This window comes from Dermacentor silvarum, chromosome 4 (assembly GCF_013339745.2).
Source record: "Dermacentor silvarum isolate Dsil-2018 chromosome 4, BIME_Dsil_1.4, whole genome shotgun sequence".
NCBI classification, from domain to species: domain Eukaryota; kingdom Metazoa; phylum Arthropoda; class Arachnida; order Ixodida; family Ixodidae; genus Dermacentor; species Dermacentor silvarum.
In genome coordinates this window covers 7,983,118-8,010,546 of record NC_051157.2, presented here as the reverse complement: position 1 = coordinate 8,010,546, position 27,429 = coordinate 7,983,118, and the positions used below count along the sequence as shown (strand labels likewise).

Below are 27,429 nucleotides of genomic sequence, written 5' to 3'. Positions count from 1 at the left end.
AATAGATAAGAAAAACCGCTGAGTGTAGACAATGTTATTGGTTATGAAAGCGAACAACGGTGACCTCCTATAAACGAGGAGAGTGTTTGATTGGGTTGTTCGGACAAGGCTGCGGGTCACCGCCCGATGCTTGCGTTGGTGGTTACGTAGATTTTACGTCAGGAGTTTGCGCTTCCCATCGTCTGGGGTGAAGCAGACGGCGACCCCCGGTGAGCCGGCGTCTGCGGCAGGGCAGCCTGCGGACCTTTCTGTCGAGGTGTTGCTGAACACACCTGCCATAGGATCGAAGCAGTAGCTCTCCGGAGCGCCGTGCGCAGAACTTCGCTGGTTGGACTCACCGCAGGCATGAGGAGGCTGGCCCAAAGCAGCTATCAGAGCTGCACTCCATTCAGGCCAGGAGCGCTGCTTGATGCCTTCGTAGTTGTCCCATGCCTTGACGGCACCGCAGAGTCGTTTTGCTGCAACCAGTCATCTCTTTTGTTCTGGCCAAGCATGACGATCACCCAAGGCATTGATAGTTTCAAGCCCAAGGATGACGTCGTCTAAAGCCGCGGAACGCTGGTATTTCCACGAAAGCCGGCTGCAGGGAAGCGTAGACGGCGTTCCCAGGCAGGACGCAACCGCTGACGGATGTGAAGGTGGTCGTCACAACCTGGAGCTGTTGTGTCAGCTGGGCGATGGCGTGGACGAGGTTATCGGAACATACCTGTCCTATAGCCGCCGAGGAGGCTTGGACGCCGTCCCTGGACGGTGCACTGGGTACTTGCGACGGAGGTAGGGTGGCGGGCTCCATACCTGAGGAAGCCTGTACGGCGTTCCTGGACAGGAGGAACCCGGCACGACGAAGACCCGCGCGAGGAAACTCTTATGGCAGGTCAACGCCTCCTATAAAAAGGCAACGCCTCCTATAAAAAAAGTTGTCGCAGTTTCACCTGAAAGGCGAAGCATCAATTGCGATAGCAAACTTGTAGAGAGCTATACGGAGTAATGATATTAGCTTTATCAGCTGTATAAACTTGGACATGCAGCAGCATCGGCAACACGAAGAACTGTTGTCGACGCCATCGGCGTTTTGCCCGCGTTCGCTCAAAATACGTGCGGCGTTGGTGACTGTTGCCGGAGCCTCTGATATAAATAGGCACTTGGTGCCGCAGCTAAACGTCGCCTCCCTTCCCTCCCCCTCCCCCACGGCCTCTCACGCGTCGGAAGAAGGCGCGTTTGCTCTACATATATGGCGATTGTAAAGGAGAAAAGAGACGCCTACTTCTGCAGCCCTTAAGCGAGCACGCGCAGAACGCGCGTTTGTCCTCCGCCGTGCGTTCACTCCCCCTGAAAGACGCGCCCCTCGCGCCCTTTCACTCGCACATACAGCGTTCGGCGCGCGGCGACGATTTCATCTCCAAATGACGGCCTGCAGAGGCCAGAAAGCGCCAGTCTTGGAGTCGCACTGCTGTCCACCCGGCTGACAGCGCTGCAGGACGCAGGCCACCCGGTGTCCCTGCACTGGATCCCCGCCCACGTAGGGATCCCGGGCAACGAGGCAGCCGACACCCTGGCGAAGGACGCCCACCACATCACTGTGCCCCTCAGTCGGGCCGTGACGGAGGGCGACTTCACATGATGATGATGATGATGATTTATTGGCATCCCCTTTGAAACGGGGTGGCGACAAATAGTCACCTAGCCTGCTTGATTTAATCAGGTATACTACACATGTTCTTTATCTCGCATTTTTGTATACCTTTTTCAAAAATTTAGCTTGTACCGCTGCCTATGATTTTAAGAGATCAGGTCGTATCCATCTTTTCCCTGCTTTTTTTCCACCAGTACTCTAATCGTCTCTTGCTGATCTCTACGGCTGATCTGTTTATGTTTCCTTCCACTTTAAACCCAAGCGCTTCTGGGAGTTGCACGTTACCTACGGTTCTCGCTGGGTGGATCCCGTCGCATTCCATTAGGATGTGCTGAGTGGTCTCTGGATCTTTACTGCAGCATACACATGTCTCATCTAGTTCCGAATATTTGTTCCGATATGTTTTCGTCCTTAGGCAACCGGCTCGAGCCTCAAATAGCAAGGCACTGCCCTTTGTGTTATCGTACAGATTTTCCCTTCTAATTTCTTTCTTCTCATTCTTGTAAATCTCCATTGTCCTTTTCGTTTCCATTCTTTGCATCCAATTCACGGTCTCTATTTCTCTCACTTTCTTTCTGATGACCCCTGGTTGTCTATTTACAGTTTCGATTATCCTGTACTTGGTTGCCAACTTCCTTGACCTCTTCCTCCATTCTGTGTCCACGCTTTTCATGTAGAGATACTTGTGCACTTTAGCCGCCCATTTATTTTCATCCATGTTCCTGAGCCTTTCTTCAAAACTAATTTTGCTTTGTGCTTCTCTGACTTCAAAAGAGGCCCAACCCATGTCTCCATGCACTGCCTCATTTGTCGTATTACCGTGTGCTCCCAAAGCCAACCGGCCTACTGATCTTTGGTTAACTTCTAAACCCGCCAATATATCCGATTTTAAGCATATAATGGCATTTGCGAATGTTAGCGCTGGCACCATTACTCCTTTCCAGATTCCACGCACCACCTCATACTTATTGTGGCCCCACAGTGCTCTGTGTTTCATTAATGCTGCATTCCGCTTCCCCTTTATTTTCAGATTATCTTGGTGGTTGCTTGAGTAATTCTTTCCTTCGTTTATGTGTACGCCGAGGTACTTATATTGCTTCACTATGGGTATTACTTGCTGTTGAATTGACACCACGAAGTTACTCGTGTGTTCATTAAAGATCATAATCCCTGATTTCTCTGTGCTAAACTTAAGGCCTAGATTTGTCGCTGCGTTCCCACAGATATTCGCAAGTATCTGTAAATCTTTTTTATTGTCCGCTAGTAGCACAATGTCGTCTGCGTACATCAATCCAGGGACCTTCTGTTGCACCATTTGTCCATTACGCATGTAGGATAAATCAAAACCTAATTCGCTGTTTTCCAGTCGTCTTTCTATGCCCTTGACGTAAAGCGTGAACAACAATGGTGACAGAGGGCATCCTTGCTTCAATCCTTGGTGAATTCCCACCATTTCATTTCCTTTTCGGCCTTCCCATGCCACTTGTACTTGGTTGTCTCGATATATCTCCCTCAGCAGCTCCACGAAATCGTCATCTATGCCTTCGTATTGAAGAATATCCCACAACAATTCCCTGTCTACGTTGTCATAAGCTCCTTTAATATCTAGAAATGCTACCCATAAAGGTCTTTTCTGAGCTACTGAAATCTCTATGCACTGAGTTAGTACAAACATATTGTCTTCTAAGCGTCTGCCTGGCCTGAACCCATTCTGTAGTTCCCCCAATACACCGTTTTCCTCCACCCACTCAGTCACAGGACTGAGGCTGCGGCGACACCTGGCGACCCACCACCCAGACAAACGGGTGGCACTGGGATGCCCCCCACGTCCACTCCCCCAGCGAGGCCTGGCTCGCAGGGAGACCTCGCTCCTTCTCCGGCTCCGCATCGGCTGCAGCTGGACGACAGCACGCAGCCACCGACTAGGACGAGCGACGTCCCCGGTCTGCTCTTCCTGCGGGGAGCCGGAGACCATCGAGCATCTCCTGCTGGCCTGCCGGGCGTACCTCCAGCAGCGGGGCCCACTCCTGCAGGAGTTCCGCCGCCTGGGCCTCCCCTCTGGCAAGGAGGAAGACCTCCTCTTCCCCGGCCGACACCACCTTCCTGCACTTCGAGGCGTCGTGGAGTACCTTGACTCGTCAGGGCTCTCCGCACGCCTCTAAGACATCATTTCTGCAAGCGGGACGGCCTCGCGGCCTCCCATCCCACCCCGGGCCTAACAGGTCCGGAACAACACCCCCTGCAGTCTCTGCGGCACACCAAGGCCTTCCATCCCGGCCTGATACGTGCCGCCACAGCCTGCCGGTTTTGCTTCGCCCAGCCATGGCGACTCCACCCTATCCTCCTTTCTCCCCCACTTACCCCTTCCCGTTGGCGCTGAGCCGTGCTCCCTCAAGGGCTGCAGAAGATAGCGTCAACATTTCCCCTTTCCACATGAACCACTACTACTCATCTCCAAATGACGTCATACGGCACCTCACGGCGACGGCGACGCCGACAGCAGAAATCTGCTTTTGAGTGTCCATATAATTGCTATCGCAATAAAATGCGTTGGGCAGGTTCATTGTAGACTGCGCCATTGTAAAGGAACATAGAGCCAACCGTACGCCCGAACGCCTGGTGATGATGATGATGATGATATCCTCAATACATGTCTCGTACCCACTCCGGGGGATTGGCCAAGAATTGGGCACCTGAACTTTTAGATACGGTTTCTAAAGCAACAGTTACTGTGCAATAAGAACAGACAGATTATTTTCCTAAACTGCAGAATTTATAATATTAATGCCAGCCATTAAAACTGAACTATCTCTCAGAGAACTGTAAAAGTATGGATTTAAAATTTTATTCGTTTTGTTGACTGAATGAAACCAAAAACGGCATAAAATACGTCCCTGTGGCTAAAGCCAAATACCGAGGCACCGAAAGTGAGTATTGTTTCTAATGTTAAACTTACCCCTAATTTAGCAAGCGGAATTTCAAGAAGTCTTTTTTTTTTTGTAATTTATACCGACGACATATTAAAAATGTCGCAGTTTTACCCGAAAGGCGAAGCATCAATTGCGATAGCAACTTAGCAGAGAGCTATACAGAGTAAGGATAGTAGTTTTATCAGCTGTATAAGCTTGGACATGCAGCAGTACCAGCAACGCGCAGAACTGTTGTCGACGCCGTCGCCGTTTTTCCAGCGTTCGCACCGAACGCGCGCGGCGTTGGTGACTGTTGCCAGGACCTCTGGGGGCGGCTCGGAGGTTTTCGACGAGATCAGAACGGGAAACTCGTCGAGCAGCGTCGTAAGTCTTTACCACCTTCTCGCCTCGCAACGTTTTTATATAAATACGCATTTGGTGCCGCAGCTAAACGTCGCCTCCCCTCCCTCCCTCCCGTCCCCCCCCCCACGGCCTTTCACGCGACGAAAGAAGTCGCGTTTTCTCTCTCTCTCTCTCTCTCTCTCTATATATATATATATATATATATATATATATATATATATATGGTGATTGTAAAGGAGGGAAGAGACGCTTAATTCTGCAGCCCTTCAGGGAGCACGGCGCAGAACGCGCGTTTTGTCTCCGCCGTGCGTTCGCTCACCGTGAAAGCGCGCGTCCCTCGCGCCCTTTCACTCGCAGATATAGCGTCCGGCGACGATTTCATCGCCGTTGACGTCATACGGAACCTCACGGCGACGGCGACGGCAGAAATCCTCTTTTAGTGTCCATATAAGTGATATCGCAATAAAGATAGTGTTCTACGGTTTCTATTTCTAGAAAGAATTGACACAGCGGCGATATCTCCAGACCAGCCCTGTGTAAATATAGGTTTAATGGTGGGACACGGCAGCGTAATTTTGTGATTATTACTTCCGATTGTCTTGACGGACACCAATGTATTTTCCACAAAAATTTTAGGTGCTGATATTCAGTCCAAGATGTTATTGTTTCAATGATATCGCTATGAATTGAAAATTTCCGATATCTGATAGCTATTAGTTGTGCCACCACTGGAAGGACCGATATTATCAGTCCATTCAGGGATGCTTGCGCTAATGAATCGGCCATTTCATTGAAATGTAATCGGCAGTGTCCCGGTACCCATGATAATTTTCCAGGATTCAGCTAAGGGGGGGGGGGGGGGGGGGGGGGGAACTAATGTTAGAAACGTCTTTCGAGCTGGGGTGAATTAGTTGAAGCTGTAAGCGCAGTACAGACAGAAAGGGAACCTGTTATAATAACCGCGCTGGTTTCATTTAAAGGGAGTTTTCGCAGTGCTAGAATCATTGATAAGAGCTCACCTTCAAATACGGGAAAGCGAGAAAATGCCTACGCCCGCCTTATCGTCGTTCACGGAAGGGTCAGTGACTATTATGTTAATTGTGTGTACGTGTGCATATATATATATATATATATATATATATATATTATGTGCAACATATTATTTAATAACCTGACTGAATAGAACTTAGGGCTCTGAGGGAAAATTTCATCGAATTCAATCTTTAAATTCTGATTTGAGTCATATGATGAAATAACGTCTCGAATTTTTACATTTAAACTATCTAATTGCTTTTGTACAAAAATAATCTGTGGGGTGTGAAAACGTGGCCAATGAGCAAGAAAGAAAGAGTTTGGATCGTTTATCAATACATATTCAGGTCGTCTAATTGGAAAACTGTAAAATTTTAGAAATGTTTGTATCGTTAAGATGCGGAATCTGCAGGGCAATGTTGGTAGGCGCGCTTCCTGATAAAGAACATTGTTTGCTACAAACCTAGGGAGTCCCAGGCACAGGCGCAGGGCTTCACGGTCCAAAAGAACCAGAGGCTTAGTTTTATAAGCAGGGCTTCCCGAGAACAATACACAGCCGAATACCAATATTGGACACATGTACATTTTGTATATCATTATGAGGGCGTCCCTACGTAGCCCATATTTTCGATTGCTCAGTCTGCGTAGTAAACCTAAAGCACGCTGTGCCTTATATGCTAGATTTTCTATATGTGGACTCCAGTTGAGTTTTCCGTCATAAATGATACCTAAATATTTAAGGGACTCAGCCTGGGGAATGGGTTCTTGATTGTAAAATATAGAGAGTGAAACCGGATCCGTTAGTGGGAACACCAATATTGCGCTTTTACTTACATTTAATGACATGCAAATTCATTGAAGCCATACCTCAAGCATACTCAAAGTATATCTGCAATTTTTGGTATAAAGAATATATGTCGTTGTCGGCCGCGAAGAGTGCAATATCATCTGCATAAACGTAAACTTGCACGTCCTGATTGGCTGGAATGGAATGGTTTCCTTCTACTTCCTCCTCTTTCCACGCGCCCGCTGGCCGAGCGCCTCTTTGTCTTCATGAGATACATTATATGTATATATATATATATATATATATATATATATATATATATATATATATATATTTACGGGAAGAAGAATGCTGCAGACAGTTCGATCTTTGAGGTCCTGCCTATCGACATAATTTTGGGAGCTGATTACTTGCTATTAGACACCGTGCAGATCCCAAGCGTTTGCACTGGTGTAAAGCACCGCCCATCTTCCGCCTATCCTCCTGAGACTGAGGACACAAAATGGCCTGCCATCTCTAGACATGAGCCGTCCACAACTGATGGCGATGAAAGCAGCCTGCTTTCGTCTGCGACACATCCAGAACTAAGTAAAACGAAGAGACGTCGAGCTTAGCACCCACAGGAATGTCGCACCGATCGAGTTTCTCAGTAAAGATGGCTCAATCCGCCGTGAAAGAGTGTAACACGAACGCTTTCAACTACTAACGCTTTGCCGGTATTATCAGAAAAGCGCCGCTGTATCCCGAAAAGCGTGCATCACATTAAACAGACGTGCACTGCCGGTAAGCATCGGTCTTCTTCAGAGCGTGTTTAGAAATCTCACGTGTTATATGCCACATGCTCCAATGTAATGCTAAACGCGCAGGTTCCCGTCAAATCAGCAAACCTAAGCAGCATTTTGCTGGTGCAGTAGTTGGGAGGTAAGCCAACTGGGGACCGCTGTAGGCTTCCGCACAATTCGCGACACCAAGTAAAGGCTCGCTCCCTAGCGGCCTCGCCGTAAACCAGCCGATCTATGTGCAGCCTCATGTTCTCGCATTATAGCGTGCGCTGAAACGTTGCCTCGTGGTTCTGAAATCGTCGTGATGCGGCCGCGCACAAGCCCGAAAAAGCAAAAAAAAAAAAATCAGAGCCCTTCACTATACTGTAAGATGGAAGCCAGTGAAGCTGTGATTATGGTGGGTCTTCTATAGTGAATATTGCTATAGTGAATTTATATATTATCATTATTGACTATATTGAGCATCATCGGCATGTTCGTCAAAGAGCAAGGACACCGGCGTCTTGTTTTCACCCGGCGCGATGGCCAAGTAGTGCGTTTGCTGCGCCAAGTCGGCCCCAACGTCATAGACTAGCGTATGAGCCACAGCGTTCATAGCCGCGGCACACTGCGCGGCATCATCAGGATCCTGACGTCAGGATCCTGGAAGATGTGGTTTAACGAGCGTACGTGCTATAGCGAGTCCAAAGGCAACTGCTGATAACAGGGCTAGCGCGATCTCTACGTCACGACACAAAGATACACAGCGATTGGTGGGACGTGCCGCCGCCGAGTATCACGATACTTGTGAAACAGGCATCGGCGGTGGCGAGGGGTATAACAATGGGCCATCCGCCATCCGTTGTGACACCTGCGCTAAGGCTGGGAAACCGCCACGCACATGGAGCCAAAGCAAATGCGGATGATAGTTTTTTTTTTCTTTTTTTTTTCTACACGCAGACATGATCCTGGGGAACCTATCCGTTAACAGCTTCGCTGTAAAAACGGATGTCGAAAGAATTTTGCTGTGTACCATTATGCGTGTCATCGTGGTGGAAAGACAGCAATGTATGATTAAGGAATAGACGACGTGCATCGGAGTCCGACATTCATAAGAATCTTACGCATTGGGAAAAGGTGACCGATACTACGCTGGTTAATTCGAAACACTTGACTCGGGGCGACTTTATTCCAGGCGAGTAGACCATTGCTTTCGTTTTGTATATTTTAAGTATGCTGCTAGCGTTTCAAATGACGGTGTGTATACACTTCGTTTAGGCAGGCGCTTTAATTTATAAATTAGCGATGTACGCTGAAGCTTCATTTGTTTTGTTTTTTTAGTTTAGTTTTCTGCCTCCTGCGTTAGTAATACTGTAATGTCATAAGCGGCAGAATGTTTTTCTAGTGTGCTTTTATCCGCAGGCACCGGTAGCAGGAACGATAACCAGATCGGAAGGTCTGAAGATGATCATGACACACGTTATGCCGCGAGGCAACATATCGTTTTCATAGCATGCTTTACTTTAGCGGTGTAAGCGTAAGATGATGTTTTCTCATTCAGCGTGGCGAGTTGTTAGTTCGTTGGCTCGAAATAAATTTAGAAGCAACTGCGATCACCGCTCGTTCTAGATTTGGAGCATTCGACCTGGTCATAGCGACGCTAGTTTCCTTTCCGACTCTGTGTACACAGCTAAATTCCATTACAACTGGTTTGATTCGTTTCCATTTACTCTAAGACCAGTCGTATTGCTCAAAGAAAACCCTCGCTAAATTTCGGAAAGCTGTTGGAAGAAACGCAGCTTGGTCCGCGATTGGTTGTTATTTACTTCTTACGTTTCACCGGGGTTTGAGAATTCCTACGGGCGGCAGCTGTCTGTTGTGTTGCCAAACCCGGACCCTACCTCGAACTCTGCGTACTGCGAGCACCAGACGCCGACTATACCTTATCACATGGGTCAGCTAATTATAAATATAAAGGTGCACCCCGACTCACAAACGAAACTTTGTTTTTATCCCAAGACACACTGACCAGGTAGGATAACAGGTTTTAGCCTCGTTCTACGGTGAATAGTATCCTAATTTAGCTTCTTAAGACACGACAGACGTTACTGCCTATAAACTGTGGGATGCTACGTGATGTACTACAACACGAGTCGCAGAGCGGAGTTGGTTACACGAAGGTCGAGAACTGTCAAGTATCGTACCTGTAGCAGTGTAGAAACGCCGCGAACAAGTGATGATGATTTAATGGCATCCCCTTTAAACGGGGCCTGCAAGTGCATGCATAGTGCTTGCACCGTTCGGACGCCCGCTACGTACGAACACTTCCCTTTTTTAACCTCCGGCTCGCTTGAAAGGCTCTTTATCCTTAAATAGGACTGATGTGGCTCGGTAGGCAGGCCGGACGTTTGCACGCACAGCGCATCGTCGCATTTTGTCGCTGAAATCCTTGACACCAATTAAAATTAAGCAATCGGCAGCAAGCACCCTTTCGGCTTCGACGACACAGCTCGATTCGACGCCGCAAACGAGAAACTTGAGCACAGCACCAAGCGAAAGAGCCAACATGAACCTGGATGTCGTAGCCATCTTTGTTTATTTGAACAGTGTTGCCAGCGCCAGTAACAGATTTTCGAGTTGCCAACAGGTTACGGTGTACGCGGCAGCAGACTTCCACCAACCAATATTTATTTGATACGGTGGTTATCCCTTTACTTGGTCATTTCTTGGCTCATCAGCTGAAGGTTGGACAATAATCTTTAGGCATAACATAAGAAACGTATATTCAACGGGCCCACCATGAAGAGCAGACACTGGCGACACTGCGCACGATAGCGTGTAGAGCGCTGTGCCACGTTCACGCAACGTTGCTGCGGCGGAAGAGTACGATGAAATCTACAGCATCCGAGTTACCGCCCGAGCTAAACTCGCGACTGGTAGTTTGCTTTCGTCATTTTCTTTATCTAAAAAAAATCAAAATCTAAAAGATTTCAAATTATTTAAAAGCAACTTCATGTTGATAACCTACTACTTACAGCATCGCACTCGCAAGAATATGCAGGTTGCGAAACATATCACGATAATACGCGCGTGTGGTCTGCAGTGGTCGTGCCGCAGTTAGCGAGCGACTTACTTCTCGTATCTGCGAACGTAAGAACCGCAGCAAAGGGTTTCAGAGCATTCGTGTTGGCACGTGTATTCTTCGCGGGGCTTACCCTTTTGGTTCGGGTGTAATTCCAATGTGATTGAAGACCTCCACTTGTCTGGCAATCATGTATATGTTGGCAAAACAAATTTATCTTGCGTACGTGTGACCAGCCCTAAGTCTGCATAGTTCGGCTATGACGCAATACTGGCCGACAGAGAGCGACTCACGCCCGAACTGAATATGGTACAAAAGAATCAACTCGCTGCGCTGAAGAGAAACGTGTTCTGTGGATAAAACAGAAAGTAAAGACTGCACATGAGCACTGATCTTCAGATCAGTTAAAAAAATGAAAAAGAAGTCTGCAGCACATCTATTCACCGTGGAGCTAGCAGCCTCCTTTCCCGATTACCTTCAAAATGTTTCTTTTCCTTTAATCAATCTAACTTGCTCTCTGTCTCTTTCGCCGCAATCCGAGGGAGAACTGCGTTTGGGTGGCGAGTCCCGGTTCATCGATCTCGTTTTTGTTTTATGTTCTCCGCATGATCGGTCCTCTTTTCTCCTTCTTGCTCTTTTTGCGCCTTGCTCTCGCTTGCATCGGGTCGGCTGCTGAGGAAGATAAGCGCACCCGCACGCTGGGCTCGACTCTGAGCCCAGAGAAGGCGGCGTCTCTCTGTCGTGGCCAGCTCGATCCGAAACGGCACATCACAGTGAGCTAGAATTCTGGAGCGTACATCAATCCTCCTGCGGAAAACGCGCAAAGCTCCACTTACGTACGTTCTGTTGTTGAACGTTTACGAGAAAGTTTCGTAGTTTTTGGTTCGCTTCCTTATTACTATTCTTCTGTCTTCCAGTGCCTATAGATGTACGATATTTGCGAGGCCTTTCGTGTTTTCTTCGGACAGTGTAGCAGTAAGGTATCGATAGGTGTTCACTACGGTGGTTCCTGTATGACTCTTCCCCAGCGCGTACTTATTCTTGTCGCTTCTCGCTCACGTCACGAATCAATTCTAACCTCTACTCTAATTCGGACCACCCTTATGCCTCATACTGGGTAAAATGGTTTCCCAAGTTCGTTGCGTGTAGCTTCCTTGGTGCAAGTGATGTGCTGATATTCTCGATGCAAAGAGATCGCGACACGTTGCGAAAACGAAGTGAAATAACATTACAAAAGACGTCTGTTCGTGCATTATGTATAAAAATAGAAAACGACTCTCAGAAACCATTCCTTGTCAGCCGAGTCTATGCTGGGGGTAGCATTTTACGCGTGGCGAGAACGAACGAACGGAGCTGGCCGCTGTCAGTCGAAACACCAGACAAACAAAGCGCTGCCGTTGCGGGACTCATTTCGTAGTCACCCAAGTCCCGTCCGCAATCACACTGGGCCAGTAAGAAGATTATTTGACTCAAGCCCTTTGTACGCGCGTAACGGAACCGCTCTCTCTCTCTCTCTCCACGCATTGCAGCCCTCGCCCTTTGTCATGTGACCGGGAAAGGAAACATGATGCAACAACAATAAGGCGAGAAACGCATTCTGCAAAACGTGCGTGAGAATAAATGCCATTTGCGAATATACTTTCTTGCTTCAGTGGCTAATTTTCCGCGCACGCGTGTGTACTTTTTATCCAGCGGCCGTGGTACGACTTACATAGGAGGTAGACGTTTTGCCATTCCTCGGTGTTTAAACGAGGAGACATTAATGACACCCAGACTCTGTTGGTCGCGAAAAAGAAAACCTGCCCCCTTGATTTCCAACCTGAACAATAATCTTGCAGAGACTCGATGTGCATCGATCCTTGCGTTCTACTCGCATGAAAACGCGAAGGCATCAAAAAAATAGATATTGTAACGAAGAAGAGGAACGCTATAGTGGGCCATCCTCTCCAGCGCTTTTTAGTGGGTCAATCACTCCAGCGCTTTGCTCGGGGAACGCGGCTCGTGCTGAGAGTCCGTGCCCTGCTGTGACGGTCGGCCCAACCGCTCGTGACTAATAAACACCTTTACAAGTGGTGGAGAGTGGTTCGGCCTACAACTTCGGAACTTCCTGGAACTTCGATCCCGTACCCTATAGGCTCAACCATGCCTGAAGACCGTATCCCAGCAAATACCTCCTACTCCATCTCTATCAACTTCACCTCGTAGTCCATAAACAATTTGAATTCATCATCATCATCATCAGTCTATATTTATGTCCACTGCAGGACGAAGGCCTCTCCCTGGGATCTCCAATTCACCCCTGTCTGGTGATCCTGTATTACGCTAGCGCAAGACAGGATCACCCCTGTCTTGCGCTAGCGTACTCCAACTTGCGCCTGCGAATTTCCTAACTTCATCATCCCACCTGGTTTTCTGCCGTCCTCGGCTGCACTTTCCTTCTCTTGGTATCCATTCTGTAACCCTAGTAGTCGACCGGTTATCCATCCTACGCATTACATGGCCTGCCCAGCTCCATTTTTTCCTCTTAATGTCAACTAGAATATCGGCTATCACCGTTTGATCTCTGATCCACACCACTCTCTTCCTGTTTCTTAACGTTAGGCCTAACATGTTTAGTTCCATCGCTCTTTGTGCGGTCCTTAATTGTTCTCGAGCTTCTTTGTTAACCTCCAAGTTTCTGCTCCATATGTTAGCACCGGCAGAATGCAGTGATTGCACGCTTTTCTTTTCAACGACTGTGGTAAGCTCCCAGTCAGGATTTGGCAATGCCTGCCGTATGTACTCCAACCCAATTTAATTCTTCTGTAAATTTCCTTCTCATGATCAGGGTCCACTGTGAGTAATTGACCTAGATGAACGTTACTCCTTTACAGACTATTGAGGCTGACTCGCGATCCTGAATTCTTGTTCCCTTGCCAGGCTATTTAACATTGTCTTCTGCATATTAATCTTCAGCCACACTCTTACACTTTTTCGGTGAAAGCCCTCAATCATTTGTTGTAATTCCTCCCCATTGTTGCTGAATAGGACAATGTCATCTGCAAACCGAAGGTTGCTGAGATATTCACCGTCGATCCTCACTCGATCCTAGCCTTCCCAGTCTAAGAGCTTGAATACTCCTTCTAAGCATGCAGTGAATAGCATTGGAGAGATAGTGTCTCCTTGCCTGACCCCTTTCTTGATAGGTAACTTTCTACTTTTCGCGTGGAGAACCAACGTAGCTGTAGAATCTTTGAAGATATTTCCCAAGATATTCACGTATGCCTCCTGTACTCCTTGATTACGCAATGTCTCTATGACAGCTGGTATCTCTACTGAATCAAATGCCGTTTCATAATCTATGAAAGCCATATAGAGAGGTTGATTGTACTCCGCAGATTTCTCGTTTACCTGATTGATGACATGAATGTGATCCATTGTAGAATATCCGTTCCTGAAGCCAGCCTTTCTCTTGGTTGATTGAATTCAAGTGCTGTCCCGATTGTATTGGAAATAATTTTGGTGAATACTTTATACAGTACTGAAAGCAAGCTAATGGGCCTATAATTTTTCAGTTCTCGAAGGTCTCCCTTCTTATGGATTAGTATAACGTTTGCATTCTTTCAGTTATCTGGTACACTTGAAGTCCTGAGGCATTGCGTCTAAAAAGCTGCAAGCTTTTCAAGCATGATATCTCCTCCAGCTTTGATTAAATCGACTGTTATTCCATCTTCTCCAGCAGCTTTTCCCCTGGTCATGTCTTGCAAGGCCCTTCTAACTTCATCGCTAGTTATAGAAGGAGCCTCTGTATCTTGTTCATCACTATAATTCGAATGAAAGTAGCTTGGCTGCCCTGGACACTGTACAGGTCAGTATAAAATTCTTCCGCTGCTTTTACTATGCCATGAAAATTGCTGATTATATTACCCTGCTTATCTTTCAGTGCATACATTTGGCCTTGTCCTGTGCCAAATTTTGTCACTGATTTCATGCTGTGTCCATGTTTTACTGCTTCCTCAATCTTTTCAACGTTATAATTTCGAATATCTCTTACTTTCTTCTTGTTGATCACTTTTGACAGTTCAGCGAATTCTATCTGATCTCTAGAGTTTGACACTTTCATGTTTTGCCGTTTCTTTATTAGCTCCTTTGTTACTTGGGCGACCTTACCTACTGGTTGTCTTGGTGCCTTACCTCCCACTTCAATTGCTGCTTCTGAGATCAGCCTAGTTACGGTTTCATTCATTACCTCTATGTTGTATTCATCTTCCTGTTCTAAAGCTGCATATTTGTTTGCGAGCAGCAGCCTGAATTGGTCTGCTTTTACCCTTACTGCGTCTAGGTTGGCCTGTTTCTTCTTGACTAATTTTATTCTTTCTCTCTTCAAGTTGAGAGAAATCCTAGACCTCACTAACCTATGGTCACTGCACTTTATCCTACCTAACACTTCTACGTCGTGTACTAAGCTGGTATCGGCCGAGAGTATGAAATCTAATTTCTTGCTTCTCCATTAGGGGTTTTCCAGGTCTACTTCCTATTGCTACGCTTCCTGAAGAAAGTATTCATTATTCGGAGCCTATTCCTTTCCGCGAATTCTATCAACATATCTCCTCTAGTGTTCCTAGAATCGATGCCGTAGTTGCCAATTGCTTGCTCACCAGCCTGCTTTTTGCCCACTTTTGCATTGAAGTCGCCCATGACTACAGTATAGTGAGTTTGTACCTTTCTCATTGCTAATTCAACATCTTCATAAAACTGCTCTACTTCTTTATCATCGTCATTGGACGTTGAGGCGTAGGCTTTTACTACCTTCATTTTATACCTCCGATTCAGCTTTATTACGACGACTACTACCCTCTCATTAATGCTGTAGAACTCATCAATGCTGCCCGCTATGTCCTTATGGACTAGAAATCCTACCCCGAATTTCCTCTTATCTGGAAACCTCTGTAGCAGAGGACGTGGCCGTTAGTCAGCACTGTATAAGCCTCAGCAGTTCTTCTACCCTCACTAAGGCCAATAATATCGCAGGTAATACCTGGTAATTCCTCAAACAGCCCTGCTAAGCTCGCCTCACTCGAGAGCGTTCGCGTGTTGAACGTTGCCAGGTTCAGTCCCCTTTGGAATCATTTGAATTAGCTTCCCCGTAACTACTCGTGACTGGTTAAGTATTTGTCGTTGAACAAGGGTTACAACTAAACACTCACGTTTTTTATAACATTTAATAAATTGGGGGACTTAACGTTCCGAAAGCGCACAGTTGAGTTTTATGAGAGACTCCGTTGTGGAAGAGGATTCTGAATTAACGTGGACCACTTTGACTTCTTTAAAGTGCACCTGATAGAGTGCTGCACACGACCGCTTTTATTGCGATAGCAATTATATGGACACTTCAACCGGATTTCTGCCATCGGCGTCGCCGTCGTTGTCGCCGTCGCCGTGAAGTTCCGTATAGATAAAATCTTCGCCGCGCGCCGTATGCCCGAGCGGAAGCGTGCGGGGACGCGCGCTATCACGGAAAGCGAACGCACTCATCTCCCACGCGCAAGCAAGGAAGCAGGAAGCCAGCGCCGGAGGGAGCGGGGGGGGGGGGGGGGGGGGGGGGGGCAATACTACTCTGCCAACAACCGCGCTCGTCGCTCGTCCGCACCGTCTCTTATCTCCACACGGCTCTGACCTTTACGCGCCGTGCATTCGCTGCTCAGTTTCCGTTGAAGCGATAGACCGCACGTACCTTCGCCCGCTGCGGCGTATGCTTGCTGCCAGCGTATTGACAGTCGTTGTCTGCAGTCATTCAGTGTGATCTATTCGTGTTTGTTTGTGCGCGCTCACACCACGCTTGTTCATTCAGTTAGTACTAGTCGGGCGACATTTTCCAACGCACGCTACACATGCAATGCTGCCCGGATCGGCAGTGCAGCGCTACAGGTGTGTCCCTTCGCACGCGCTGTCCACGGGAAGCGCTTCTCATCAACACCACCGTTTCACACGCGTCTTCTCGTGGTCATCGAGTCTCTCTTCATGTCGGTCTACTTACGCCGCAGCACACCTGCTTACTTAATCAGCTCATGTTTACTACAATTCATATTGCTACCAAAGCCGCTCACCTTACTTCGTATGACATTGCTGTGTTGCTATCGCATTCATTGCTTCGCCCTTAGGGCGAAACTGTGACATTTTTTTCGTTCCATCCCTATCGAACACCGCGACCGATATCGGGCCCGCTGTTCAGCAGTGTAATGCCGCAGCCACACCGCGGTGAGTTTATGTTATTACTTTCACCGCACGAAAACACTGCAACCAATAAAAAATGCTCCGTAGTCCATGATATCACACAGATCCACCGGTGCCGTGGTTTAGGCACGAAAGTCAAAAACAGAAACATTGGCATTCATTTTCTCCACTAGTAGCCAACGGCCATATAAGCGGATTCTTGAAAGTATACTCGTGACTAATGTTATTGCTCAGCTGCTAGTGCTCTTTAACGTCACGGATAAACTCTCTGGATGTGCACCACCACGCATAGGCGAATTGTCGCCCTCGGGTTATGGACATACCGCACTCGCGGAACATGTTTAAGTGTATATGCGCTCTGCACTATAATCATCGTCTCTTACCGAAAACATCGCCCCTGCATGGTCAGAATTTCTCTGATAACTCGTTGCCTGGCCCAAACTTTTGTACGCTGCCGATTTCTTTGTATTTAAAGAAATGCGTATTTTTTACGTAAATAAATTAGGAAGCAAACAAAATTTCATTATTGAGTTTAAACACATGCTCTGGGAGTGCCCCTCTTTACAGCACCACACGGACCACATATTGGTGGCGGACGCATTTCATTCATTGGTCAAGAACCACGAATGGATTGATCGACTCCGGGCTGTCCAGATAAGGTCCACGATACGGCGGTGAGTCTTGACCTTCCCGTCCCAACGTGGGAGCGGCCCGCAGTCTTTCCCCTATAAAAACGGGGTGAAGATTCTTCCGAACCTCAAATTTTACTGCCTATACCTACCTAGCAGGCTTAGAACCCCAGCCCTGTTCATTCTTTTTTTTTTTTTTCAATATATGGACGTTGGTAGCGTTCACGTATGAAATAAAAGCAGATATTGCATTGCCAACGTCTCACTTTTTCTTATATATATACACGGCAGCATTTAACTCTTTGTGAGTGTGTGCTGAAGTGACCCTTCCGAGGGCTTTGCTGCTGCACGCATCCGTTAATGTGTGCATGCAAGTGAGTGACTGAAGCACGGGCGCTGAATTACAGTTTCGCCCGTAACGCGAAGCAGTGACACGATAGCTGGCCAAATATGTAATGCGCCGTAAAGCCTCATTCACACTAGTCGGACACGACACCGATTTTGGTCTGCCGACTGTTGGCCACGGTATTTTCCTTGCTTTAAACCGTTGGTGTTTTCCGTCCTGTGAACTGCTGTCGCCAACAGTCGGCGTGAATGAGCCTGAAGCCTTCGAATGTCTCGTGCGGTGTCTGCTGGAGCGAATGTTCGCAGGTGCCAGTGAGCAATCTCCTTTCTACAAGTAAAAGTGACTGTCGTGTTCGTTTGTGGGTGTTGCACCTCGCGGCGTTGAAGTGGAATGCTCGCTGCCACCGCTGCAGCATCGGTAGTTGGAATTCTCGCGAATGGTTTTTTTTTTCTTTGTATTTCTTCGCAACAGATTTCGGGATTCCACCGACGACACCGACGGACAGTAAAACGACCAGGGGGAAGTGAACCCATAACAGCTATCACTGTCAAAAATGCCGAATACAAAGACAACGAATGTGACACTGTGTGTTCCAGATTGCACCCGCGCTGTTTCTTTCTTCTTTTTACAGCCGAGCTGTTTATGGCTAGGGTTCCGTGGATTTTTCATGTGCGTAAGCAAAACCTAAGGTCCCACGCGAACGCGCTCGTGGCACTGCTCGCGCGTTCGTTGTCGTCGTCTTCCACAGCTGGCTCGTCGGCGTCCCTCAGATATGCATTTTGAGTGGATTAGTTATCAATAGGCACCATTTTCAAGATCAGTAGACTCCCAGGTAGATGATAAAGGTTTCTCAAAGATTTGCCGCTGTGCGACCCGCGTCGGACATGTTTACGTTCTCTTTGTCGGCGTTCCAAGCGCTTGCGTATCTAGTTTCCTCCCGCTCTCTCGTGGTGGCGGTATATAAACAAACCAGAAAGACAAGTTGCCGTTATCCATTTTGGATTTAACTTCTGTCATTGCAATGGGGAGGCCGCGTATAGTCCGGACTCCCGAGGTGCAACGCGCCTATGAAGAGCGACGGCGAGAACAGATGCGACAGTGCACTCGGCGCCGGCGGGCCGCATACACCAATTGTCCACCGATCAAGACAAATAATGACCACCGATCAAGACAATAAATGCGTTCGTACCTTTGTTCAAAATTATGTGTCATGTCTGTGCCGTGTGCTAAACAGCTTCGCTGGTGATCCACCTTCACAGCTTCACAGAGTGGAATGACTCCATGATTTTTTTATTACCCCTCCGCCCGCCCCCTTAGTGCACCAGGCATGACAACCAGTCAGTCCAAACGGCCGCCTTACTGAATAAGTGCCTGGTAGTGTGCCTTCCGACATGATCATTAATTTTCACAAAAAGAAAGTTATTCCATGGTAGCCTACCGATTCCACAAAACCGCTTAAACAACCAGCGGGATTTTTGTTTTTCTTTATTTCGTTTTCTGACGATAGACAACCGGGCAGAGTGGCGCTTGCCGTCGTCTGTCGCAACGATTCCTTTTCCTTGCTTAGCTATGACGTCCGCCGCCTTTTCATTGTGCTGCCCCCAGAAATGGTATCTGTCGACGGGTCTTTCTTGGCGCACAAAAACGCAGCGCTGATGTTTCTGCGTTCAGACGAGCCGAGGATATAAGTGCGCTGAAAGGGCGGATGGTGTTGCAAGTGAAGTCTTTTCATTCGAAACAACTTAATCTCTGTTTTTCTTCACAGTCAGTGCGCTTTTCATGAATGGTGAGGTTTATTTATACCGTTTGTGTGTGTGGCTGTCGCGAGTGTAAGCGGTTTTGGAGCTTTATTTAATATTATTCCTTTATTTGGCACGTGTCGCATTCGACTGCTTACCAAACGAGACTAAGAGTGCCTTCGTTGAGCGCTCGGACACTGGCAGGCACATTCTGCCACTTCGTATGGTTGTGATCAAGAGAAAAAAAAATTTGTTCAGCTCCTCCGGTTTCCGTATTCTCTGACCGCATAGCGAGGGCCCTGAATTGAGCAGCCTTGATGCCAAAGGTAGAATAGGAGGCTTGATTAACCAGTTGTCTGTTCCTAACATCACACGTGCGTGCGTTTGACATGAACCTTTGCAATTTCCTTGCAGCTAACATCAGGTACGGTAGTGATTGCGCCGCGGTAAGTCCTCATTGGTCAAGCATCGCATCGCATGCATAATGCGAAAGACGTGAGTTCGGCTGTCATCTGAGGCAAGTTATCTTTTCGTCCACTTTCGTTTCCCTTTATCCTCTTATTTGTGCGCTTGAACTAAAAATGACGATTAACTTCCCCTATGCTTCGTGTGGCTTCATATTCTGTCACGTGGTATACACCCTCCGAATCTCCTTGTTCTTCTCGCTCATGGACATGCTTACTGCTGTGTGCGTAATGCGAAGCGCGACACGAATGCGTCATTTCGTATGCCAACCTCGCCATCTGAGGTGGCATGCTAGGCTTACGTGGGCCAGAAAAACATCTCCAGCACCCACTATAGAAATTCTCTTGCCATACGATGCGGTTTTCACAAGATTACGCTATGTCTGCGTCCTTCAATAGATGCATTTGTTTTTCGGTACAGCCGTGCGTGTAAATTAGGCGAACGGAACAAAAAATGCTTAATAGAAAGCGAGGGCCATTCGTGCTTTCATTTAAATAAACAATTATGCCGCAGGGCTAGCTTCATAAAAAAAAAAAGAAAAAAAAACATACATCGCAATTCGTGAACACGTTCACCCTATACAGGAAGCAAGAAAGATGAATTAAGCGCATTTATAAGGCAATTACTAAGAACGTAACATCTGCAAAGACTGACTGCAATGTAGAGTCGGTGTTGCTTAGCTGAAGAAAGAAAGGGCAAGCGATGCCAAGCAACAGCCTCCGCCAGTGTGCCGCTACTGCGAGCAAACTCGACGCTTGGTGTTGATTTACTGCCACTTTGCGGCTGTGGAATCGTTTCCTCGTTTCGGCTGTGGAATCGTTTCGCGTGCTGTGGCAGAAGGCGAGAGGTGAACGCGCAGAAATAACGGAAATACCATCGACTGGTGTGGATGGATTAAAAAAAAAAAAAAAAGGCTCGCAGGAAGACGGAACAATGAGGATAAAAGTCCGAAGATAAGGTGTGAAGTGTGAAAGCCGCTGTCACTGTGTAGGTTGTTTATCAACGTCAAAAGAAAGAAAGAAAGGAAGAAAGAAAGAAATGTTACTGTGATTGCATTGAGACGAAATCAACTCGCTTATACGTATGAATTTAGTCGGAAGCATTCGTGCACTTCTCGCTCTTCTCTACGAGCATTTTAATTACCCAAAAGGGAATTTGTCTGCCACAATACGCCAATAAGGGATGAAAATGTACCGGAAAATTTGCGTATGTCGCAGATAGCGGAATGACTTTTCTATGGCAAAGCTGAACGCGCGGGAGAACAACGCAGCGCAAACGAAGCGTGGTCGGCAGTGTCCGGTTTAAAACTGCACGATGTCCCTCCGAGTACACGGTTAGCTGCTCTGCGTTTGGCCACGTCGGATTAGAAACCTATTCGCCCGAATTGTTTCGATGGACAGGAGCTGAGCAAGATTAGCGGCTTCGGCAGGCCCCAAGCGCAGCCGCAAATACTCTCCAGTTTTATGGAGGAGGGTGACACGGTATTACCTCAGGTTCCCGACTGTCGAAGCCATCCATCACGGTCTCGTGCAGCTTCCGCTCGAGCGCATTGGCGAGACAACACATCACTTTCGGGTAGAGGCCAGTGCTGCGGACGATCCTCCGTCTGTGAGCAGGTAGCCAGTGGGGCACGAATGACGTTTGCTTGTCAGCACTGCTTGAGCATCCCACACGAGTAACAAGCAGCGACAGGTCGGCTGGCACGCATGTTCGTCACTACCGAGGAGCAAACATCGCGCCCCGTCCCGCGCTGCCGACGAACGTTTGGCCGCGCCTGCGGAGTGAGGCCAGGAGCGAGCCGCCGCGCTCCGCATCCCTCCCGCCACTGTCGCGCGCAGCCGCGGCATGACGAAAGGGAGGGCACCAGGTGGCGCGAGTGCGCAGCACATCGCGCCCGTGTCGCGATTGGAGCGCCGCTGCTGCGTTGGGCAGATTTATTCGCTGATAGCGCTCCCAAAGCTCAATTAATCGGAGCCACAGTATCCGATGTACTACTTCGCCTGAACGTTCCGAACCTCTGGTCGTTCAAACGGCAATAGTCGCGGGACAAACGCTTGCCTTGCCTTGTAGGTCACATTCCAGCTAAAAATTTCACAAAAGCATGCGTCAAGCAGTTCGGGACTGTGGCACCACCGCATTCATTTCAGCAGATTTTGGAGGCCGGTACCTCGAAATTGGCGCTAGCCTTGGGATTTCTGCTAAGCAGGCATGCCTTCACTACTGCTCGACTTCAATTTCGTAATTGCACCATGTTCGTTAAGGTGAACAATTAACAAAAGTTCACTAGAGAATCTTTTTTTTTTTTTTTTTTTTTTTTAGTTAGCCACCTATACAATGCGATTTGTCGGGCAAGTAACGTCTGGCTCTTCAAGTAATCGACCATAACAGGCCAAATTATTCTCCATGCGATTTTTTTTTTTTTTTCCCTTGTGTGAACTAAAACACACAAAAAAAATTGTAGCCCTTCCCCTGTCGAGGAAATAGGGGTAAGCGAAGCTTGTCGTGTGTTTCTTCGGTGTTCCTCCGAACAAACTGCACTGACGAGTACCATGTTGTGCTCGAACCACAACCGGTCACACGCACTGCAGCTGGCTCCCAAGTTCCGGTTGAGAAACTCGCATTGAAACCTGGTTGTCGCACCGGGGAAGTTGGCGCTAGCGTTGCCGAGGCGTGCACCACCGTTGTCGGGTTCTTGGAGGGCTAGACGACGCTGACGTTTAGCCTCAACATCGCGCTCCCGCAACTCAGGGTCGGCGGCTCTTCGCTGACGTTTGGCCTGGGGGCCTGGGCTTCGGAAGCCCTCACGCTAGAATCGGCACGTCGATGACGAGCCCTTTCCCAAGCGCGTTCATTCTGGATGAATTTTTATGAAATTTTTTCAAAATTAAATCGCTCCCTTACCTAAGACAATGAATGACTCATACCCCCTCAAGCAATGGCATACCCCCGTAAACGCGGCTTCCCTATTACGACGGCTGTGGAAGCAGACGTGGAAGCCGACGACGACGATGCTTGAAGCCGACGACGAAAGCGGGAGTAGTGGCACGAGCGCGTGCCGACCACTTCTGCAGCTCTAAGAACAGCTTTTTTCTTTTTTTAGCGTTACATCACCTGCGCAGGCTAGCGTATACACGCTTCGCTTGAAAAAAATGTTCATACACACGGTATACTGGGTGTCCTGTAGACCCCTTTAGCCAGGGCTTAAAAGTATGCCAGAGCACTCTAGGAGAACGATGCAAGAGGCTCTTTATTAGAAAAACATATTTTTGCCGGCGGATATACAACGGCTGACATGCTACTCTGTATAGGGATGGGGAATGGATTTAGAAGATTCCAGAGGAGAGTGAGAAAAAAGGGAACAAAAATAAATATGAAATGCACAAGTGGACCTGATACTAATATTTACACGTGAGATGGAGGGTAAACTTAGGCTTTTCTATATAAAATCGTGAATCTTTAAAGCTTTTTTTTTTTCTGACAGGTATTTGAACAATAAATCGAAAACACGCCGCTGTTTTGAAGGGCCGCACATTGGACCTAAGATGCTGGGTAGCGTTAACTGATTGCGACAAATCATGTCCATTTATTACACAAAAAATTGCCTCTCGTCGCGGTACGCGGGGCATTCTAGTAGTATGTGCTCCATTGTCTCTAAGCTGCCACAGTTATCACAGTAGAGGTTAGTGGTACGCCCTAAGTGGTACAGTTAATTATTCGTGTATGCCACGTTCAGTCGAAGACAATGGTACAATGTCTCTAAGTGTCGAGGAAGTGGTCGTGGAATTTTCGATCTCATTTCTGGGTCAATATAACGCAGAAAGTTATCTTGGTGAAGCGGCAGTTCCCAGAAGCGGTCTTTTTCTTGATAGGCATATTTTTTGCCACGTTTGAAGCATCGACTTTGGTAAAATATGTTCTTCTGAAATTTCGGTATGGAGTCCATTTCGGGCAGCTTCATCCGTTTTTTTCATTTACCCGATATACCGGCATGGTCAGGTATCCACTGGAACTTTATGCAATGCCCAGCAATCTTAGCCTTATGGTTAAGATAAGCAATGTCAAATGTCAATGGTTATTTCATCGCTTGTGCTGTTCCACATACTTTGTAGGGCTGCTTTTTAATCCGTGAAAATCACCCATGTCTTTGGTCGAAGTACATACACAAGGGCCTCCTTAATGCCGTGTAACTCTGCTGAAGTAGATGATGTCGCTCGCTCAAGACGAAACGAGAATCGTTGCCCTGTAGAGGGCACAAAAAGTCAGATGAGAGAAGTGGAGTTGTAGAGCCATCCGTGAAAATGTGCGTTGCGGCTGCGTATTCCTTGTGTATATATTACAAAGCTGTCTGATAAGTCGCTGCTTGAGGCATTTTCTTTTTCGCACTGATTCCAGGGATATACGGCACGCTTTCCAGTGGTAACAGTGTCCATGATGAAATGTTTCGTGTCATAATTTGTGACGCTTGAGCGGGAATCGAAATAGATATGCTTCCGACGACCTGCCCAAAGCTAGACGTAGCACGGTTTCTAGAAATATCCTTTAAAAAGTGGGTCTTCGTATTAATGACATGTCTGAGGGTAATCCGAACTGCCTTCTGCATTTCAAGAGGCAGGCATCCAGCTCCTGAAGAGTTCCTGAGCGGGACGACCCCTTTGGAAGGCCAATACATTGTCGAAGGTAGTTGCTGCGTGCTGCCTCAAGTTTTCTCTTGCTTGTGGGAGACATTTTCTGCAGGATCGGGAGGCACGTAATACCGTAGTGTCCCGTCAACGTAGGCCTTATGGAGGAGCACCATTGATCAACAGATGCTGCCCCACTGTGATCCGGCTAAAAATCGGAATACGTGCGACTCCGAGGAAATCTTCTCAATCAGTTTTTTTTTTTTTTTCTCTCACTTGAGGTGACCATGTGAGGTTCCTATAGATCATCACTCCAAGAAACCTTTGTGTCTTGACGTATGGAAGGGTGCAACCCCCCAACACTAGTGGGTATTTTTTCATACGCCTCCACGTGAAAGCCATATCAACGCTTTTGTCGGGGGACAATTTCAGACCCCTTGGATTTAGGTAGGCCGATATATTTGCCAGCGCTCTCTGGAGACGTTGTTGGGTGGTACTGCGGGAACGCGCCGCGCTCCAAATGAAGGTGTCGTCCGCATACAGTGTGATTCTGACGCCACAGGGGCAGGTTTCTTCTCAGATGGATGATGACTAAATGAAATAATACCGGGCTTAGCGCAGCTCCTTGTGGCACTCCCTTCTCGACGGCATAAAGCGCCGTGGGGCCATTCGGGGTATACATGAGAAGTTGGCGTCCTTGAAGATAGTCTGTAATCCATGCGTAAAGCCGTCCTCCAAGACCAAGGGTTTCCATAGCGTCGAGTATTGCTTTATGATAGACCGAGTCATATGCTGCCTTAATGTCCAAAAATAATGCAGTAGGTGTGTTTCCCCAGACCAATTCCTCTTCAATTGATGATACCAAGACAATGACAATATCAATTTCGGACCTATTTTGCCGGAAGCCATTCATTTCCTACGGCTAAACTTTTGTAGTTCCAAGGAACCAATTTAGTCGTTTGTCAATCATTTTTTCGAATAGCTTCCCTACGCAACTAAGCAGAGATATGGGTCTGAAGGAGGCGTAATTTGTTGGCTGCTTCCCTGGCTTCAATATAGGAATAACGTTCGCAAGCTTCCATTCCGTAGGAACCTCCCCATTTATCCATGAGGCATTGTAGTAATCCAGAAGACGTAGGCAAGATAAGCGGCATAGATTTGCGAAGGCTTCCTAACTCACACCGTCATGGCAAAGTGATGATCGCTTGTTTGTGTCGCCGATTGGTGCCGTGAGCTCTTCGATTGTAAATGGGAATTCTAAGTCAGGAAGGGTCGCTCGAGGTGGACTATATGCTGATGACTTGCAATTTGCAGAGAAGGTTGTGCCCCGCTGGAAAGGAGCCTACAGTACTGCTCTGCCACCTCTTTCAGTGATGCGCGCTCATGTAATGACAGGGCGATAAAAGGATAAAGCTGTTGCGGCTCTTTGCGAATGCCTCTGACGACTCGCCAGACTTTGCTCAGCGGTTTTCGTATGTACAGCGTCCCACAAAAGTCCCTCCACTTTTATCGCTTCAGTTTGGTGAGGTAACGCCGCATGTGTCTTTGTGCCCGTCGACAAGTTCTGAGGTCTTCGATATTTTTAGTACGTAGAGCCTTCCTTTCGGCACCCACATTCGAATGACACATAACCTTTGGAATTCTTCGTCGTTAGTAGGTACATTACAATGCCTAGTGGCAGAGCGGGTACTTTGTTTGAGGCAATGAGCTATTGTCGGTATTAAATCTGCATTCGTAGTCGAGGCTGTGATCCCTTTGTCTACGGCTGCTGTGTAAGCTTCCCAGTCTACCGACTTCAGTTTCACTTTTCTGGGTGACGTCCGAAAATGGAGGGCAGAGATTAGGATCGGGTAGTGATCACTACCTCGAGTCTCGAAATCTGTACACAAGCCGAACATAAGGGCAACTCGACTTGATGTGAATGTGACGTCAATGCAGCTAACAGTCTTCGGGTTTTCCATATATGTTATGCTGCCATCGTTCAAGGGCTCTATATTGCATCTTGCAAGAAGCTTCGCCAGCTTAGCACCACGAGCACATGATGTACGTAAACTGCCCCAGATCTCGTTATGTGCGTTAAAATCGCCACAAATAATATGTGGAGATTGAGTGCTTGTCAATAAGTTTTCCAATCTTCACATGTCGAAAGGTGATCCTGGTTCCAAGTAGACGCCAATCAGGGTAAACACTTTATATGCAATCACTGTGGTTGCGCAAATATATTCATTCTTGTCATGGGGTGCTATGTCAATCACAGAGGCAAGCATGTCGTAGCGAAATCCAACGAGCAGCCGGCTAATTCCGTTTTCTCGCCTTGAATGATGAAAATAATAACCCTTTATCCTAAACTGCTCCTCGGCGCGATACTCGGAAATGACCATAAAAAGGAATCGGTACACTCGCGCAAGATACTTAAAGTCTGCTAACTTCGAGGGCAAGCCGCGAGCGTTCCACTGGAATATAGTGCATGTGCAGAAGTGTTTGTTGGTGGACACCGCTTGCGGAGACGATTGTTGGCGACGCCATCGTTGCTACTCCGAAGAATCACGGCGTTTCGCCGTGAAAGAAGACGACACCAGTGGTTTCAAAGCCAGGACGGCCTCTACCTCAGGGATGCTTTTAAACGACGGACTGGCACGGAGAATAGCCTTGATTGCTGCGACCATCATGGGAATCAGCATACTTGATATGTCATTTACAGTGCTACCATCTAGCAGCTTTTCTTGGTTCTTCCTGTTCTTCTGCTGCGACATTGGGGACACTTGTTGTTGTGGGCTTGCGGCTGAATCCCTTGAGGGCTTTGATTGACTCGTTGCAGGTGATGGCCTTTGCTGGTCTTCTCTCACGACTG

General features: G+C 47.6%; 1 protein-coding gene across 1 annotated transcript in view; it reads right to left on the bottom strand.

Annotated features, from left to right (window-relative positions):
- The window catches only part of LOC119449396 (transient-receptor-potential-like protein), a 244,160-nt gene extending 222,405 nt beyond the window's left edge, over positions 1-21,755 (bottom strand). Inside the window, exon 1 of the mRNA XM_037712564.2 lies at positions 21,448-21,755. The gene's annotated coding sequence lies outside the window, so the exon portion shown is untranslated. The remainder of the gene's footprint in view (positions 1-21,447) is intronic.
- Positions 21,756-27,429: the final 5,674 nt, after the last annotated feature.